Source organism: Dermacentor albipictus, chromosome 3 (genome assembly GCF_038994185.2).
Source record: "Dermacentor albipictus isolate Rhodes 1998 colony chromosome 3, USDA_Dalb.pri_finalv2, whole genome shotgun sequence".
Lineage (NCBI taxonomy): Eukaryota > Metazoa > Arthropoda > Arachnida > Ixodida > Ixodidae > Dermacentor > Dermacentor albipictus.
Window position 1 is genome coordinate 166,852,642 of NC_091823.1, and position 14,383 is coordinate 166,867,024.

General features: G+C 50.3%; 1 protein-coding gene and 1 pseudogene across 2 annotated transcripts in view; one reads left to right on the top strand and one right to left on the bottom strand.

Annotated features, from left to right (window-relative positions):
* The window catches only part of LOC139057027 (probable serine/threonine-protein kinase DDB_G0280717), a 64,465-nt gene that overhangs the window by 12,612 nt on the left and 37,470 nt on the right, over window positions 1-14,383 (top strand). The gene's annotated exons all lie outside the window — the stretch shown is intronic.
* LOC139057026 (uncharacterized) lies at window positions 4,911-6,132 on the bottom strand (annotated as a pseudogene).

A 14,383-nucleotide genomic window follows, 5' to 3' on the forward strand; every position in this document is an offset into this window, starting at 1 on the left:
AGAGTTACTTTCAGCGTTTTTCCACGGAAAGCTGCAGCAGGTACACAGAATAAAATTGTGTAAGCTTTCTTTGGCAAGGCGGACTCAATTTCCAAGCAATGCTTTATGAAACCGCTAGTTGCATAAATATTTTAATTGTATAACTCCAAAACATTTGCTAATGGACACTTTTGTAGGGATTTTACACGTAGATATTACGAAGCTGAACGCAATGTTCGTGCGCTGAAGATAAACACGCAATTTAGAACTCCTACCCACTTTTTCCCAATGTGTTAACTATATAGAAGGGGAATCGATCGAAGGGTCTGATTTCTGTGAATCACATGCATATCATTACGTTTCATAAGTCACATATAAATATGTACTTACCATATTTACAAGAGAGAGATCCATGCCGAAACAAGACGGCTGTCGAGACCGATTCCACCTCTACACGTCAGAACGTCGTCTGCTGACTGGCGTCACTCTTGGTTGCGCCGTACCGTAGCCCCCCGCCTGTAATGTCGCCGTCTCGGCACCAACAATAAGGGGGGTGAACTCACGGCAAAGTAAGGCTTCAACCGGGACACATGCACAAAGTCCATGGGGACGCGCGAGTCCAGCGGAGTGAACTCACAGTTCATATTGGCAAGCCGACGCAATATGGTGTAGGGCCCTGTCTAGCGCGGCAGCAGCTTTTCAGACAAGCAGATGCGGTGGCATGGTGTCCATAGGAGGAGAACGGAGCCAGAGAAATTGGACGTCCCTATGTCGGCTGTCATACCGGATCTTTTGCGCGACCTTAGTGAGCCGAAATCCGGATATCTGGCACGCCGTGCGAGCCCGGGCGAAGATGTCTTGAGCATATTCAGTTGGAGTGTTCGTCGGGGAAGGAAGCAGTGTGTCGAAGGGAAAGGAATGGCGGCGGCCGAACAGAAGGTAAAAGGCTGAAAAGCGCCAGCGGTTTCGTGACGCGACGAATTATAGGCGAATGTCGTGAAGGGTAACGTGCTGTCTCGATCACTGCGGTCGTCAAAAACATACATAGACAGCATTTCTGTCAACGTGCGATTGAGCCGCTCCGTCAGTCCGTTTGTCTGCGGGTGGTAGGCGGTGGAAAGCTTGTGCTCGGCAGAGCTGGAGCGAAGTAGGTCTTCAACTACTCGGGACAACAAGGTGCGGCCGTGATCAGTGATAAGTTGCTGGGGTGCTCCGTGATGGAGGATGACGTCATGCAAAAGGAAATATGCCACATCAGTTGCGCACACTATTGCGACGCCACTGCCTAGCATGTGTATGCCTACTGTAACACTTTATAACACCAAGTTGTGTGGATATTTGTTGGGATATCTGCCTCCCATGTGCCAGAGTGTCCGTTTCAGCCGCCAACTGGAAAAACTTTCGCATGCGTGGCACGTACAAATCAATAGCGCTGTTCAGCGTATCTTCATAAGGCAAGATAAAGTTTGCAGTGCCGGACCTGTTCACGAATCAGTTCGGTGCTAAAAACCTGTTCACGCACCATTAAAAATGATTTGTCCAAACCGGAACGAAATCGGAACGCGTTGAACCCGAACCTGAACCAAACCGCAATTTTTTAGCGCAGCTCGTAGGCAGTCGTTCCTGCGGTGAGCGTCGGCGTCGGCGACTTAGCCGAGGGAATGCGCATGGCGAAAGATGAACGAGCGAAAACGGAGCGGGATATGAAAGACGCGAGCCACGAACGGCTGGGAGCACTGGGAGTGGCCCCTTCAGTGACGTCTGCGCGGGAAACTGGCATCATGCGGACCCGCCCTACCACTCGATGCCTACTCGTAACTGGTCTCAAACCACTCGTTTCGTACTACCCTCTGCTCACGTCAGCTCAGGCTCGCACTTGTTTGGTTTGCTTGGTTTGGTCTCGTTCGCGCTTGTTTCGATTGTCGTGGCTTGCGGGTTGTTTTGTAATCTGATCATAGTTGCGACGCGATTTGTATAGAGCTTTCTAGAAGCCACGCGACACCAGCGATTATTTTCGAAGTTTCAATGAGTCGTTTGTAAAAGGCGAGATTTTCGAGGATTGCCGACTCTGCTACCACAGAGATCGCGACAGCACGTTACCCTTCGTGACATTCACCTATACTTCGTCGCGTCACGAGACCACTGGCGCTTTTCACCCTTCTACCTTCTATTTGGCCGCCACCTTTCTTTGCCCTCAAATTTATTGTCTCAATATAGCCCGAAATAAAAACGTGTATAGAGGCGCGCTCAAATTTCTCCTTAGGGAGTATGGTAATCGCCGATGAGTTTTTTCCTGTTAAGCATCGGGCCATTTTTTTACCTAGCCGTTCACCATCAGCAGTCGACCTGAGCCAGATTTTTTTGGTCTCATGCTTTGATATCCCGAGCGCAGACCACGTTCTTCTCTTGGCGAATCTGTCGTGTAACATGCTAGCTGTCAAGTTTCACCTGTTCAATCAGAAATATCATTATGTTACCTCGCTACAGCTCCGATATTTTCGCCCAAAATATCTTACTGCCATACCAGAATAATATAATACAATAACATCATACGACGCTCAACTCTTCTTATGAATACGGCAGTGTTCTGGCACCTCATAGACCTCATTTAGTCTAAGCCAGAGCAGTGTATTTCCGTATCGGATTCCTTTTCTTGGATCTGCGTACAAATGACCGTGGTAGCCCTAACCGCCAGTGCCTCGCCGGTGGCTGGAACAAACGCGATTGCGCGTCTCGGCGCCATGGACCAAGAAGCAGCCATTGAGATGTCACAAGATCAGCAGGTAGACGAAAACCTCACTCCTGTAGATGTCGTGTGATGCCACGTTAGCCCTACGACCATCATCATGAGGCTGTGCATAAAACTCAGCCTCGTAAGGTATCCGACGTATCAAGCCACCATCGCTGTCGGCGTTGCTGCCAGGCTCACCGAGTCAATATACATGTCGGGCAGCTGCAGAGCATCGTCGCAACGCCGGGCGGGTGGGAATCGATGACGCTCAATGACACCCGAATGAGAACACCATCATGTGACTGGCTACTAGGCAGCCGAAGCCCAGCATGCACACTGGGTAACTCATTGCTGCGTCGCAAAACAGCGATGTGCATTTTTTGGGTACTTCCAACGAGGGAACCTCTTCGGCCTGCACCCGTCGGGACGGCGATGGGACCCGACGGCGACTTTGACAGGCGAGCAAAGACTCTCCCTTCGAGGCGAAAAACAACCGCTGCACTCAGTGGTAGCGGTGGCAACCATTAAAGGAAGCTTTAGCTCCGGCCCAGCTCCGACGCGGCCTACTCAAATACATGTAAAACGCAAAAACGTTTTTCTGAGATAACCACTGGAGGAGGATGAATAAACATTTATTGTAGAACCAGCACTTTATGATGGCCGGGCCTAAGCCTTCCACGAAGAAACGTCGAGGGCTTGCCTCGCCACCGCCTTGCGGGCGTGCTGGGTCGCCCAGGTTTGATCGTCGAGGGCGGAGCTCCGCAGAGCCTCATGCAACCTCGACGAGAGAGTCGTGGTGTTAGTCTGTGTCTACTGTGCTGGGCACTCCCACAGCATATGCGGAAGCGTAGCCGGATGAATTCCACAGCACCGACAGTTGGGGGTAGTGTAGACGTCTGGAAATAGAAGGTGGAGGCGGGCGGGTGCAGGGTACGTGTTTGTAGTAGACGCAGGGTGGTAGCCTGCGCCCGGCTGAACTTTGGGTGAGGTGGGGGGAAGGTTCGGCTACTAAAGTAAAAGGCCTTAACGAGATCGTTATAAGTTGTCAGATTGTCCCTGGTGTCCAACTCATCTCCAGTGACTCCGGCGCGGTTGACTAGGCCTCGCGCAATGGAGGGGGTGACCTCGTTGAGATTGGGGAGGTGTGAGTGGACAGGGCCCGCATGGGCCGGGATCCATGTTAGGGAGATTATGCCGTCTTTAGAGTGTGGTGCCTGGCAGAGGATGCGAAGAGCTTGGGGAGAAATACGGCCTCTGCTGAAGTTAGTGACGGCTGAGCGAGAGTCACACAGTATGGTGTGACAGGTGGGATCTAATGTGGCCAGGGTGATGGCCACTTCTTCAGCCGTCTCGGCAATGGGGGTAGTGACGCTGCAGGCATGGTGTAGGACTCCATCGCGTGTGGCGACGGCCTCAAATCGTGTGCCATGGGAATATTGGGCTGCATCAACAAATGTGATGCCAGGTACGTGGGCAAGGGATTTCATGATAGCTCCGGCCCGAGCTTGGCGCCGTGCCCTGTTATATTCAGGGTGCATGTTTCTAAGGATAGCGTCTATGTAGATCCAGCTACGGATGTCGGTCGGGATCGGTTGTTTGGGGCCCTATTGCTGATGGTAGGTGAAGCCAAGCGTGGACAGAATAAAGCGTACCATTTCAGTAAGGGTGAGCCGTTCAAGCTGAGAGCGTTGTTGGCCTTCATTGAGTTCGGAAAGGTTGTTGTAAACTCCCAGTTGGTTGAAGAGTTCAGTGCTGGTGCAATGAGGGAGACCAAGTGCTTGCTTGTAGACCCCTCGTATGAGTTTGTCGAGCTTGTTTCGCTCAGCCCGGTACCAGTTGAGGTACGCAGCAACGTAGGTAATGTGGCATATGAGAAAAGAGTGGACGAGGCGGAGAAGGACCGATTTTAATTAAATTTGTTCCATTTTAGAGAGAAAGTTAAATTCTAGTGACTGTTGCAAGCGCAATTTCGATTTAGGGCTTGAATTCTGTTAAACAGATATTCAACTATTCGACCGTTTAAAAAATTACCGACGATTACGTTACTTCCTAATGCGAAATTTGAGAGCAGCAAATAAGCTGTTTCACCTTTTCGATAGATTGAGGCAAAGAAATCGAGCAACACATGTATGCGCTATCACAGAATTTTTTTTTATTTTTCACACGTATTCCTTTAACAAAGACTCCACTAACAGTTCTTGACAGTCATGAAGGAAGCTTTGTGGTCGGAGAAATAGACTGATATATGTTCGACTTGGTACACCAATGCTTGATTCTCAAAGACGAGATCTATACAAGTGCCTCGCGAGGTTGTCACAGCCGTGGGACGCGTTACGAGCGAGAGGAACGGGATGTTCTCCCGCATAAGTGTTAGGAAATTGCTGCTTGTCTTTATGTCAACATTAAAGTCCCCCACTACTAACATCGGTGTGGATCGATGGACGGTTAATGCGAGTTGCAGGAAGTGCACGACGTCTTTCGTGAGTGCGGTAGGGGCGAAGTAGGCAGCTACTACCAGCAAGCCGTTGGGCAACTTTGCGGCGCACAGTTCGCCAACTTCATGTGACGTGCCAAACATTTCGACTGGTATTGCAGAGAGACCTGTGCGCAAGTAGATAGCGACTCCCGCCGCTCTGTTGTGGTCTCTGCGAGCACCACAGCAGTATAGGAAATCTATGATTTCGAGAGGCTCTTCGGGATCCATCCAGGTTTCAGCAAAGCAAAGTACAGAGGAATGGCGCAGAATGTGATCGTGTTGTACGTCCTTGGCATGTGCGGCAAGGGAGCGTACGTTAAGAGCAGAGATCAACAAGTAGTGCGGCTGTTCAGTCATGGCGAGGCACTTGGCGGTGATGGTGTCAAGTTTGTGGGACTGCAACCGACGAAATTCATCGGCTAGCTTTCTGTCCGGATTGGCTTTTCCGTGGTAGAATGTGAAGTCGTTGTCAACATTGGTCAGGTAGAATCCGTTGATGTCTGTAGCGCGACTCAGTGCCACGTATACCAACTTCTGTGGATGATTCTTGGCGTAGGAGTACACGACTTCATCATATGTGCCACCCTGGGATTTATGGATGGTAATGGCGCTCGCCTGCACAACGGTAAGCTGGCATCTTCTTACCTATACCTTCGTCTTCTTATCGATAACGCAGGTGACGGTACGCCTTTCAATCGGTATCCAGTTCGGTTGAATGTTTCTGTTGAGCTTGCGTAACTGGTGTGATTTTGCGGCCGCTACGGTTCCGATCGCAAGTTTGGAGCCAAGCTCCCCGAACTGCAACCATATGCGTAGCGGTTTCCCATGGGTGTCGTTTTCGATGAATTTCAGTGTTCCCACCGATCCATTAACAAGGCCATCGGAAACATCCACGTTGAGGGTGATCATGTAAGGCTTGCCAATGCACAGCATTATATTTGCTGGCAAATTTCCTATTTCGGCCTTGGGTAACGTTTCGACCTTACGCATGGCCTCTGTTTGCTCTTGCATAGACCTACACCCAACTATTGTATCCTGTGCCGTGCATGGTACAGCATTATCCTGTGCTACTATGGCCTTTGTTGTGTTGTAGTAATCAGATTCCTTGTTGGAGTAGAACAAGCGTATGCCACCGGGGCAAGAAGCTTCTGCTTCCTGCTGTGGAACGAACCGACTCTCGATAAGTGAGATTTCCTCGGGGTCTAATTCGACACCATCTCCAATTTTGGAAAGCAACGTGGAGAACCTGAGATTGTTTTGTCGTACCACTTTAATGAGTGCAAAGTAGGCGAGATGGTGCCACGCGATTTCTGTGTTAAACACGTCGTCTGTTTTGACGCGCTTGAACACCTCAGCTGCACGAACGGGCGGAAGCTGACGCAGGTCCCCACAGAGAATGACGTCCAACCCTCCGAAGGGCTGCAGATATTTGCAGGTGATGGAGCGGAGCCGCGAGTCGATTCTGTGAAGTATATCAGCAGACATCATGCTAACTTCGTCGATAATCACGCATCTGACATTCCTGAAAGCATAGCGGAAGGTGTTCAACTCGTTGTCCCTGAGTCCGCTGTCTGTCTTGAGGCTAAGCTTGAACGCTGCGTGCACAGTTACTCCGCCTAGTGCCACCGCCGCCTTTCCTGCTGTAGCGCAAGCCACATATGCGTTTAGATTGTATGGGCCAGCAGGGTTACAGTACCTGTTGTAGAGGTCCATGATCAGGCGCAGTACAAATGTTTTGCCGCATCCAGCCACTCCCGTGAAGAGTATTTGCAGTGGTGGAGAGTTCGGAGTTGTCAGTCGGTGTAGGACTTCTCGGACGATCTCGTACTGCTCATCATTTGTCTTCCGCATGGTGTCCAGGTACTGATCTCTGCTCATGACGTCTTGGCGCGTGCACACGGCGGGGCATTGTTTAAACGGGGCATTGGACTCGACTGCACCAATGTCTAGGAGATCAGAGTCGTCGTTCTCAATGGCTGCCGGGTGCACGGTCACATCGGAAATCTCAGAAGCCGTCTCCCGTTCCTCGTTATTGGGTCGTATCAGGGAATTACAAACCGCACGGAGGTCTTCAATATTTACATCACTCTGATAGCGTGATTTGTGCTCCCGAATGACGTCAGTGTTTTCCTCGTATAGCCGCTCGAAACAATTTTGGTCTAAGATGTCCACCTCCTTACGAAACGGAAAGAAGAGTAGGACATGTTCTCTCTTGAAGTTAACTGAATCGTCGATGGAGTAACCGCGGTAGCGAAGTACCACTCGCTGAACTCTCTTCTTGCAGGTGTAGATGTTGTAGTCTGTAGCGAACTCTGCCAGAGTGACGGCTTCCAATTCAGGCGCGCGGTCTTCGTAGCGCTCGTCCTTTTCCAAACGTCCGTGCTAGATTCGTCCAAGCGTTCCATTTGAGCGTTAGACTTCCGGATGCGCGTCCTTTCCTCAGGCCAGGCAGTGTTTACAAAGACAATTTTGCGACTAGCCTGCGACATGTCCTGCTTGAGCAAACACCAGGCGGCCTCCTGTGCTGAGAGCTCGATCGCATTGAGCATCTTCACGCCCAAGTGTCTCAGTGCCTGCGTGTAATCCATGTCCCCCTTATCCTTGACAATTTCTTGCACCGGACGGTTCAGATTGGACATACCTCGATTGGCCTTATTTACATACTCTACCACGTAGGCAGCACACGCGTACGTGTCGAGCACGATCTGAAGATCCATGTTTGAATCTAGAACGGACACCACCCATGGGTTAAAGTAATTAACCCGCTTTTGCTGCACGGTACGGGGTAGCATGACGGTGGGACGAGGTGTACCTGCTCGGAGAACCGAAATGTACTGCTCCCTGTCCGTGATGCCGTGATGTTCGCAGAACTGCTGTAGTGAATCATAGTTGGTCGTTTCCAAAGCCTGGTGCATGGCTTGGTACTTGATTTGGAGCATCTCGATGTGTTTCTTCTGCGCCTCACTCTCCACACTCGGGAAAGGCACTACGACCATGGGTTCATCAATGGGCATGAAGGGGACGTTAAAGCGGCACTTGGTGTTGTTGCGCTTGTAGCAGGTGTGGGTGTGTTGGTGCACCTGCGTGCGCTCCCGCTTCAAGTACGTGGTGTCCAGCGAAAGCAGAGTAGTGGCCATTTCCAGAGTTCGGGGCATGTGCATGGAGAGTTCCTCATCGGGGGCATTATCAAGCCAGAGAAGAATGTGCGCGTGTGCCGACCCGCGGTGTTGAAATCCGATGCGTTTAAAGTAGTCGACCACTACGTATGGTCTGAAGGGGGATATCCGGGTATTCTGGAGTATGTTTAGAATGATGCGCACCAGGCGGTCGAAGTAGATGGCACAGACTACGGGATCGTCATTTACTAGCTGGGCACGATAAATGCTGTTCATTTCCTCTACGGCAACTGCATTCTCATCAGGTTGTAGGCGAAGTCGCTGAAGCAACACTAACAGCTCGGGCCAGTGAAATTCCGAGGCAGACAGTGTGAGGAACGCCGTAGGCTTACCCAGTTGGCGGATCATGGCAAAGAGGTCTTTCTTGCGGCTGGCCCAGTACTGCACGGTATTGGGTATGCCATGCATAAAAGCCATGTCATGTTCTACCACTTCCTGAACGAAGTCCTTGTCGAGTAGCTGTTGTTTCGTTAGGGTTTCCACCGCTCTGACGTTGCGGAAGGCCACAGACATGTCGCTGGCTACTCGGTGCCTAAACACTTTCATGGCCATGTACAGTACGTGTTGTGGGGTGGCACCTCGACGATCAGACCTGCGGATCTCGCTCATGGCGTGCGTGAAGACGGTTGGTTTGGCACTGGCGTCCTCTCGGCGTGGTTCACCGAGGTAAATCTGTGGGAATGAGAGCTCCTCCGCATGTTCGTCGTAAAGAATGCTCAGGGGCTTCTTTCCCTCACCGGGAGCAATGACAAGAAACTTGTCTTCATCCCATATCAAGGTGTGCTGAGCCAACGTCATGGCTGTGGCCGCCTGGATGGGATCGTTGAGGTCCGCGCATTCCGGGAGCGACTCAATTTCGTCCTGCTTGTCCACTTCAGTGATATCACCCAAACGGGCAAAGTCGCACTTGATGTTGTAGTGCTTGTATAGTGTGCTATCGCAAAGCACCTTGAGCCACGGCAGCAAATCACATTTTCTCACTGCCCCCGCCAAGTAGGTCGTCTTCGCGAGAATACGCCGCTTCAGATGCACATTGAGAGCGCGGTCTTGTTCGATGGCACGGGGCAACGATGTAACCATCTCGTCCACGTCAACGCAAACGTTCACAACTGGACCCTTAATGCCATATTGGCCTCCGCCGTGCATCAGTCGTCGCACTTGCATGAATGGGATTCGCGGAGATACGAGTCTTACACTCACCGCATTAAGTTGTGGAAGGTGCGCTGGCCTCGAGGGATATTTGTAACCGTTTGTTGTCGAAAAATGAGGAATGTCACCTTTCCGCACAGATTGCATGCATGAAGAACACAGTCTGAATTGACACAAGTCCGAGTTGGGAAACGCACACCGGAGATTCTCACGGCACGTATCCGGAAGCGGTTTCACGTCATTTTGGAACCAGAGGCGATCACACAGTGAACACAAACTTCCAAACGGATTGTCTGTAAACTGTCGCCGGAAAGCATTTGTTGCACCCTGACTGTTTGCGAGCCTTTGTTTGCGTTTGGCCTCGGCCTCGGCCGCGTGAACGGTAGTCTTCTCTGCGACGGCGATGAGCTTCTGCTTCAGCCTCGCTTACTGCTGGTTGCTCTCGACGGCGGCGATGAGCCTCCGCTTCGGCGGTGCGCACGGCAGGGTCTTCTCGGCGGCGGCGATGAGCTTCTGCTTCAGCCTCGCTTACTGCTGGTTGCTCTCGACGGCGGCGATGAGCCTCCGCTTCGGCGGCGCGAACTGCAGGGTCTTCTCGGCGGCGGCGATGAGCTTCTGCTTCAGCCTCGCTTACTGCTGGTTGCTCTCGACGGCGGCGATGAGCCTCCGCTTCGGCGGCGCGAACGGCAGGGTCTTCTCGGCGGCGGCGCTTAGCCTCTGCTTCGGCGACGCGTACTCCTGGATCATCTCGACGGCGGCGACGGTAAGCTTCTGCTTCGGCGGCACGCACCTCTGGATTCTGACGGCGACGGCGCTGGGCCTCTGCTCTGGCAGCTCGTTTAGCAGCAGCAGCAGCAGCAGCAGACGGAGGACTTCCATCGGTCGTCTCGCTCATGGCTCAGAAAGAACTGGCAGATAATTTCGCAGTGGCGAACGGCAGCGGCAATTTCGGCTCGGGTGGTGCACATATACAGATCCGCCGCCACCGATCTGGTTCTCTGATTGCCACCGCACAGGGCGAACGGCAGCGGCAATTTCGGCTCGGGCGGTGCACATATACAGATCCGCCGCCACCGATCTGGCTCTCTGATTGCCACCGCACAGGGGTTGCATTGGAGGAGGAGCGAAGAAAGGAATTAAGTTCGAGCCGGCGCTTTGACAACCGGAGACTCGCAGGAAGAGGGGGGAGGGGGGCGGCGTGTACACCCAGCGGCAAACGATGGGGGCAGAAGCGCGCGCAGCAAGCGGACAACACGATAAAGGGAGGAGGGAAGAGATAGCAGCGACTGACTGATGCCGCTGACGCCGATAGTCAGTCAACCCCAGCTGCGGAGTTGGTTTCAGGGACAACGCCGCCGATGCGGACACAAACAATATGATACCCTCGCTTCCGCAGCGCTAAGAACCAGGTCTAGCCGTGGGAAGGTGGTCACGTATTCGTCGACGTGCCGGGGCCTACGTGAAATAACCGGCGCGTCGGCAACTGAAGAGCACCCTATCCGCCACACAAGAACAGGGGGGGGGACCCTTTCCTCCTCTTTCTGCATGGCGGCGACGGTGTTCTATGCAGTCACGTTATCTTGACTCTCTAGCGGCGTCAGCGGCATCCAGCGGTATCAGTCGGTCGCTGCTAGCGCTGGGGGGATGAAAGGGGGGCGGAGCTGGTTACGAGGCCGACGACAACGCCGACGACGACGCGAAACCCAGGAACGGACGCCAAAGAGCTGCGCTCTAAAAATATAGAGGCACGAAGTTTACAAATCTATAGCTCTACGCCAAGAACAGATATCGCGGTTCAGTAAACGGCATCCATTACATCATTCAAAGCGGACAAATTCGATATGTCATTTTACATGGTATGTGAATGTATTACGTTGGTTACAATGGTTCTGCAAAAGCTGTATTTCCATATTACAAAATTTTTTATTTTCATGTTTAACATATCATTTTTGGCCGCTTTAGATGTATTATTAGATGAAATTTACAGAACTGTAATATAAGTTTTCGTCGTTGAGTTACAGAGTTGTAAACTTGATGGCCTCGTTTTTTGAAATTTCCGATTTTTTCAAATTTTTAATAAGAAATTGACGACCTAACTCGAAAATTCGAAACCAACAGTCACTAGATTTTAAGTTTTTCCTTTGAATGCAACAGACATCGTCAAATTTGATGCAGTGGTTGCCGAGAAAAACAAATTATCTGTTTACATGCATTTAGATAGGAGCACTCGAGCTAAAGCTTCCTAAGAGGAAGCTTTAGCTTTAGCCTAAGAGGAAGCTCCGGGGCCTGAGCCCCCTCCGCAGTTTTCCGGGAGGGGGGGGGGGGCTGAGTCCCGTCCGGGCGATGCCGAATTTCCCTCTTCCCCACACACACCTAAAGTGCCATTACCAGCGCTTTGCCACCCACCATCACTTCATGTTCCTTTCAACTTTCCTTGACTTCTCGCTTGAAATTTTACTGGGAATAATAGCTTACTGCATCATTGTTGGCATGGACGTTCTTGGTGCCAACAACGTCCGCAACCTCCATATTTTTCAAAGAGATTGAGGCAGGCAAATAAAAATTATTTCTAAAGGTATGGGTAGCCTGTGTGTAGAGAATGAATATGTTGATGTATGTTCACAACTCTTCAAATTGCTTTCCGCGCTTTTTCACTATGAGAAAAAAAAACATATAGACTTCAGTGACCCCTTCGGCAGTCTTTTATCAATGGCGGGTGAAATGCACATAAATGATGTGTGTCTCGGTATTGCTTCACATTCCAATAAGCAATGCTAACGAATGATGAACAAAAAAGACGTTTATAAAGACAACAGTTCCTAGAGTTGTAACGCATTGCTAAGGGCAATGCGTTACTCGAAGAAAACTTAGTGCATATTGTATACAGTAAAGTGGAGTAGCTGCCAGTAATTTTTCATTACTGAGATTTAATAACGTAATTGTAATTAATTATCTAACTCGAGACACACTATGCTAAATATGAGAGTCAATAAGGCATTTGATTTTTTTTCGACTGATAAATAAACCCCTCGAAATCTGGAGAATACTACGTGATTGCGCTCCCACCCTGATCATAAAGCAGCGCCCTCGAACAGGCTCCCTCTGAGTTATCCAGAACGAAGTAAAAGTAAGGCAAAAATTGTGATCGAGCTACTGCTTTATCTGCTGTGCCCCGGCCGAAGCAACATGTCGCGCTTGGTATTAGTTGGAAACAAGCTGTGACAGCTGTTGTCATAGCGTAGATAAAGTGTGCGGACGTTTTCTTTTTGCCGCAATACGTATCACTACAATAGCGAATTGACGACGTCAGTGTAAAGGTTAAAGGTATGTTTTGTTTCGTCCTAGTGGCCATGCCTTTCACTAATGAGCAGGAGGTATACATGATCTTCGCCTTGGGATCGGCAAATGGGAACAAGATGAAGGCCGCAAATACACATATGAGTCATGGAGGAGTGGTGGTAGACGAAATGCTTCGGCTATCGTCAGAAATTATGAAAACATGGGACCAACAGGCAGCTTCAAGAAACAGCTGTGGAGGACTTCATCTTTGAGCCCTAGCCTACGCACGGATGTTCTAGCATTTATGACCTGAAATCATCATGCTAGCGTGCAGGACGTGGCCTCCCAAGTACCAATTTTCAGGTCATCACTATAGAGGATCCTGAACGACGGCCTTTCACCTGTACCAACTTAAGAAGCACCAATGCTTAGGATATGTTGGGAGTTTAGGACCTGTTGAATTATCTAGATTTACCGAATCGAGCCCTCACAAAAGCCGATGGGTCCCCGGACTTTTTAATTAACATCATGTGCAGAAATGAAACTAATTTTCGCAGAAACACCTAGGTAAATTTACATAATGCACACTATTACGGGGACTTCAATCTACACTAGGTAGAGCACAATTGGCACCAGTACCATTGGTCGCTCAATATGAGGTTCGGAATTGACGCCGGTGCTATAATCGGCCCCATCTTCTTCGATCTCACACTGACTGGACAGCGTTACGTGAACGAAGTACTTGGAGGTGTGGTGGATGAGTTTCTCAACGAAGTCCCGCTGTCGAGTCTTCCACTTGTTTGGTATCAACAATGTGGGACACCAGCACACAGCAGAAGCCGAAAAGGAAAGTGGCTGGATGGGACTTTTCATGTGCAGTAGGTTGGAAGGCACGGGCCTGTAAAGTGACCGACTAGGTCATGTGACCTCTCTCCACTGGATTTCTTTCTTTGGGGTTATGTGAAAGATCGTGTTACATGGTCGAGGTGGACGCCAAATTAGTTCAAGGCAAGCATAACGGATGTCTGCCGTAGAATTCCGGCCTCGGTCATCAAGAAAGACTGGGAAGACGAGATAAAACGGACACATTACTGCGTAGCTGCAAAAAAGGCGACCTAATCGAACAAGTCCTCTAAGCTGGCGTTCAATGGAGCTTACGAATTCATAGGTAATAAGGGCGCACTGAAATCTGAGTTTTTTTGTGCTTTTTTTTGTGCAGACGTCCTGATTCTCAATTCGGCACATTTATAAGTGGCATATTTACTTTCTTGAACGCATAGGTTTTGCCTTTTCTCTACATGTTGGTCGCTTGCCGGTCTGTTTATTTCGCTTTTAGTTTTTGACACGAACTGTTTTCAGCACGTATACACTTCCTTGAAAAATAAAACGGTCACTTTTATTTGGCTTTGTTCCGAAGCAAGTTTCTGGCGCCCACTCTATCGATGTGATGCGAGCAAAGGCGGGATTATGAAACATTTTACATGCCTATTACATTGCTTTTCGCATTTCGTGAGTGAGCGCTGCAGCCGCATTATCAAGGGGCTTGTGTTATCAAAGTGACCAGTCAGCCTTAATAGACGGATAATAATTGTA